The following is a 6,000-nucleotide window of genomic DNA, read 5'->3' as shown; positions in this document are numbered from 1 at the left end:
AGCCTGAAGGCTGTGCAATCACCTGCTCTGTCAGTGAACTCCTTGTAACAAGTCTAGAGAGGGGACAAAGCAGCCAAAAAGCAAAATGCCAGCAGAAAGTGTAAGGCCAGCTTGAGCAACAGATATACTTGGGAAAACCACAGCCTGCTCGTAACAATTGCTCAAGCTGAAATGGAGGATCTGTGCACCCAGTCGGTGCCTGCCAGGGAGCCATCCGCTTCCCTGCAGCGGCAGCAGGACAGCCCAACCCAGGACACCACACGCTTCCTAAGATTCAAAAGAGCGTTGTGAAATAAATACCAGAAATATTTAGGTTGGGTAAATGTTCAGTCGGGTCAAAAGCCAACAGAAAGCACTCTGCAAGAGCCAGGCCAGTCCACTCGGCGTGGCTGGCAGTCAGCAGGCTTTGCAATCGGCAGACTAATGACCTCCAGAGAAGCATCCCCCCACTGACGATTTGCTTGTGACTGGTTTCAGCCATGCACCCTTGGATGCGGCTCCTCAGAGCTTGCTGTGATCGACGGGCCAGCACGTGTTATGCAGGACATTCAGGGGAATTCATGGTGGCAGCGGTGCTGCCGAGGGGATGGCTGGGAGAGGCTCCCGGCGCTGCGGGGGATAAACGCTCTTTCTCCCAAGGGCAGGGTGCTTTGCTGTAGCTGTGTTGCTCCTCTTTGGATTTGTTTTTGGGTGTATTATTATTATTATTATTATTATTATTATTATTATTATTATTATTATTATTATTATTATTAAAGCTCTTTCAGCCTTGGTTTGTAATTCTTCAGGATAAGTTTGCTGTTTTTTTGTTCTAGGGCTCGGTAATTGCTTGGCTTCTTTCCAGTTGGTGCTCCCCATGCACAAAGAGGGAAGTGTGCTCTTCTGTATTAAGGCTTTTGTATGTATTCCTTCCCTTAAATGAAATTAAGTGGGGGTTTGTCTGCACTGCGTTTTGGAGGGGAGAGGGGGAGCCTACAATGCCCGCAAAGTTCAAGGGTGAATTTAGACAGAATTACAGGCACACACAGGGCATGTTTTTGGGCGTAGGCAGCACCTTTGTGGATCTAAGCAGACTCGGCAGCTTAGTGTGGCATCGGTACAGCTGCTGGGGGCTCGGTCCCTCTGGATGCATGCAGGCGCTCGGCAGAGAGGCTCCCGCTGTTCATGGGCAGCTGGGGGGACCGGAGAGCACACTGTGCTCTTGGCTGCTCTTTAAAGAGCAGCATAACCTCTCCGCAGATAGAGGTTGTCTTTGTACCAGAAATGACATTATTTCCTATGTCAGTCAGCAGCATCCTGAGCAGGTTTGGGCATAAACACCCTGGTACACCAGCCTGAGCTTGATCTGGAATTGGCCTCCTGCTGCAGTGGGCATTGGGAAAGCACGGCTTTCAGGGTGACTGTTCCCAGTGTGGGGAACAAGTTCAGTGCATCTCTGCAAAATTCTCCTGCTCTCGTGGTGAAGGTGTGCTCCCTGGGAAGAGTGCCTCATTTTTCCTGAAATTCAGCCAGTTTCTCTGCAACTTTTCATTTGTAATGTCCAAATGCATATCCAGGCAGGCTGGCCTATGTGCTACCACAGAGAACAAAACCATTGTGAGAACTTGTTTGTATTGAACTGTACGTGCGCACAAGGGAGAACCTGCTAAAATTATAAAACCCGAGGCTACATACTCATGCTCGTATTTTGTTGCACCAACAACAATATTTCCTGGGGCAAGTTGAAGCAAAGTGACAGGTTTGCCCTTTACTCTGGAAGTGAACTTAAGGTGAACTTACGCTCTGAGATATGTAGGTAAAAGAACTTGAATGGAACAAAAAAAATTGGATTAGTAGTTAAAGGTATCTTGCAGGAGATAAGCTGGCAGGAGGCTAGCTGATTTAACATTAACATCCAGAAAGCGTAAGAGGCTGTAAGTTAACCATGAAAGATCATTAACTTCCACCTCCTTTCAACCTATGGAAAATTATTTTCCTTTCATTCTTCTGTTTTCTGCCCCCTTTGAATGTAATCAAATGTAACTTAGCTTTCCAATTCCGTGAAACCTTTTAATCCTCCCTGTGTATGAAGCACTTCATACCACAGTGCGGTGCTTCCTAGTAAATTAAATTAACTCTTCTGTATACTCCTGAAGAGAGACCCTCAGTAAATAAAATAAAACTGCAAATAAAAAGAATTTAGCAGAAGGCTGAATGTTTCCCGTTCCCCTCAGAGACATGGAGATCAGCGTTACCTTCACATGCCCGTGTACTTGTGTAGGCTCAGCCAGATGCCTGACTCCTCTGCAGCTCTCTTTCTCTCCTTTCCCTTCAGAGCAAAACCTGCTGTCTTCTGAAAACACCCCAGAGATGGCAGCTGCAGCCTGCCTGGCTGCCCCAGGCAGTCCTCATCCCTTCCCACCCACGTGCTGTACTGCAGGAGGACTCCTCACCCTCTCCAGGCTCTTTTGCAGGTCAGTAAAACAGCCAGAAAACCCCTCCAGGTCCATGGTACTCACACGGGATGGGAGTTCAGTACAAGCCAAGAGCAGGCTGCTTTTGACGGCAGCATGCAAGCTGGCAGCACGGGGGTTTCCCCATGGGTTTCATTTTGGAGGGATCTTCTCACAACATGAGGTGCCTTTTGGAGCCTGTGTTTGAAACCATTTGTCTTCCTGCACATGTGGCCCCTGCTGCCCTAACACTGCCAACACCGGCACCCTCAAAGAAGTGTCTGCTCATCCTCAGAGACTGATGTTCAGCACTGAGCATGCGGCTGCACTGCACCACTTGGCCTTCCAGGGAGGGGGGAGAGAGACTAGGGAGACAGTAGTTTGCTAATAAACCTGGATGTCCCACGGAGAAGGTTCTCTAGATGGGGATTAGAAGGGAGCACAAATTAACTTTTTGGTGTAAACTGCTAGAAATCAAGTTACCTCGATCCTCTGTGTTTGCTCTGCCACTGACTCATTCTTCCATCACGGGCAAGTCACTTGACATTGATGCAAGGAGTAGTGAGAACATGCCTCCAGGAGAAAAGTCTATCATGCCTTTCTAGTAACGACTCTGTTTACTCTCTACTTTGCCCATATTCAGTTGTTGTGGGGTTACGGCTTTCATGTCTGGAAGATGCGAGTGTGGATTAGAAGTCCACGTTACAGGAGCCAAACGTGCAACAGAGGGTTTCAAATGGTAGTGAATGTGCCATTGGTTAAAGAGTGAGTTAAATGGAAAGGAACCTGTCACAGAGCTCCATGTTCTCACCTCATCAGCACACAGAAGTGTTTACGGGGCTCCTACAAAGCTTTCAAGATCCATTGTACGCTTGACTGCGTACCTTTTGCCATAAAGGGCCATAAATACATAGTGTTCCCCATGGCATTAACTTGTCTGGCAACGTGGCCTCTTCTGAATCAAATATTTTTATAGTAGCATCAGTAAAACCCCTTTGGAACTTGCCATGAAGCACTGAATACCCCTTTCCAAAGCAGAATTGGAAAGAAAAAAATTCCAAAGCAGAGGGGAAACTGCTGATACTGCTGGGCCAGTGGGTTTTCCTCCTGGCTGTGCTGGCTTTGGGAAGTTCTGCTGAGCGCGTGAGCAGAGCTCTGCATTCACAGCTGCTTCCCCCGTGGTTCTGCCTAGGACTCGTGCAGTGTGGCAGACTGGGAACAGAGCCTGTGGGGGAGCGTGGCTTTGGGGCACTGCTCTTACTTTGACGGGATGTTTGGGGGAACTCTCTTTTGCACATTTTTTTGGTGTGCTTCAATACAAGTCTGATCCCGAAGGGTATCACCCTGCAAACATCCATCGCGGTGACTCTTCAGGGTTCTTCATGTTTGAAGTTACTTTGAAAATTCACCTGTCTTGCTTAGGTAATAGCTATAATACTCGCCTAGAATGTGGTTCAAGAATTTAAATTCAAAACTCAGGATGCTGTCAGTATACTAATCTCTTTTTAGGCACCTGTCAGCCCAACTTGTAGGCTGGTACACCCACTGTGTGCTCCTTCTGTGCACCGCTGCTTTCCACCATCTTCTCTAACCTTAGTCCCCTACACAGTTCTGCCTACATCTTTACACAAACTCTACCCACGCCTTCATCCTCAAGTTGCTAATGCAGAGAAGCCACCAGCACCTGTCTACTGACCCAGCGGTGTTCTCTGATGTTTCCACTCCCGGCCTCTGTGTTGGAATGGGTAATAAAAATGCTGTTAGTTTCATCTTTATTAGGCTTTTCAAAAGGCTTGGAAAATGAGATGCTCTCTATCTGAGGGAGTCTCAAAATTCATAGGCTCAGTTAACCACATGGATTAGAAACCACCTGGAGGGCTTTTTTTTTGATCTGTGAAAATCTGAATTCAGCAACTGGTGTTCCCTATGCAAGAGAGGGTGAAATTACCACCTCTGGACTCCAAGGAAAAAGCTGCTTTCCCTGACTTCCTTACAATGCTTTAGGTGTTAGCATCAGCCTTCATTTCTGTCTCGGTCATTGCAATACTAGATTTTGTGCATATGGCAAGTGAAGCAGGTACACCACCTATTGTTAAAATAGACCAGCTCTTCCAGCAACAATAATTAATTTCAGCTGCTTATAGTTTTGCCAGACTGCAACTATTTAGGTTGAAACCTCCCAACCAGAGAGTGTCTGCTTCATACTGATTAATTTGCTTTACATTTCAGAAAAAATGTTTCAGCTGTTCCTTAACCATGATTAAGGAGCTGTATTATTGAATGTTTTTCTTACTGCTTAGTGGGTTGTGGTGGAGGTTTTTCTCCCTTTTGTAAAAGAAATTCTGTCACCCACATGTGTTGGACTCTAAGGTTGTCGTGACTTGGATGTGCTTTCTGGTGCCAGACAGGGCTGTCCTGAGAGCCTGCATGAAACAAATGGTAAAATCACAGCCCATTTTGTTGCCTCCTGTTACAGTCTGTCTCCTGGCTAACTTTCTTGCACTGCTCCTGTCCTCTCTCCCACCATCCAAGGCAAGTAGCTCGCTGCTGTCCCCTCTCTTCAGCAAATCCACTTGGGGTCTCATCTCCCCTTCTGCTCTGTGTGGCAGGGCTGAACTCCTGCAAATCTGTCCTTGGCCCCTGAACTGGGGGGTGGTGACAGGAGAGCATCTCATGGGGTCAGACCTCCCTGAAGTCTGCAAATGGGCTGATTTTAGTTGATTGTATAAGCCTGGACAATCACATTCTGAACATCTCCCAGTTGTTACAACCCCTCTGGAGTCAGCCACCAAAGCTGGGAGATGTCATTGGCTTTCCCACTTTTTCAAAATCTTCCCTGGCTGCCAGGTTCATTCTTGTCTCAAAGTATCGTTCTGGCCCCTGCCTCTGCCTGGGGCCCCCCCTGGGAACCGGGGTAATTCAGATGCTGATTTGGTACCAAGTCCTGTGCAGTCAGAAATGGCACCTTCTGCATCCGGGGAGGGTTTGGACACTGATCTCCTGGAAAATCCTTGCGCTAAGTGGGTTTCTTCAGACTGATGATTGATCTTGCAGACACTATTCTTGAGGGCTGGCAGGTGGGTGGAAGGGCTTTTTGGCCTAGGAGAAAAACAGATCTCTGAAACTAGTTAAGGAAAGATCTCCTCCTGCACCCCCACCCACCCCACCTCACCCTTTTTTGCACTTATTATGATTTAAAGTTGGCAAGAAAGGCTTGGTATAGGAGGACAGAGATATTCGTATCTGTCACTGCAACTAAAGGGGGCTTTCTCTGAGCGCAGCCCAGAAAGTCAGGTGCATTTGCTTTCGCTGCTGCTGGATCTTTCACCAAAGTAATGGTTTTAAAGCATTTGGTTCCCCAGCAGGATTTCCCACTCTGGTTTCCGTAAGATTAATTGTTTCAAAAGCTGGAGTGGATGGAAAGTTTTATTGGCAAAGTCCATATAGAAATAGCACTACTCTGTGCAGGAAAAGCTGATACTTTCAGCGCTGCCATGTGTTTCTGCACAGTGTAATATTTCACTCAGCTGTTACATATTCTTATTTTATTCAGCCATTATTTAGCACA

The sequence above is a fragment of the Falco biarmicus genome, chromosome 4 (assembly GCF_023638135.1).
Source record: "Falco biarmicus isolate bFalBia1 chromosome 4, bFalBia1.pri, whole genome shotgun sequence".
In the NCBI taxonomy this organism is placed as follows: Eukaryota; Metazoa; Chordata; class Aves; order Falconiformes; family Falconidae; genus Falco; species Falco biarmicus.
The sequence above is the reverse complement of the archived record's forward strand: the minus strand, read 5'-3'. Positions refer to the sequence as shown.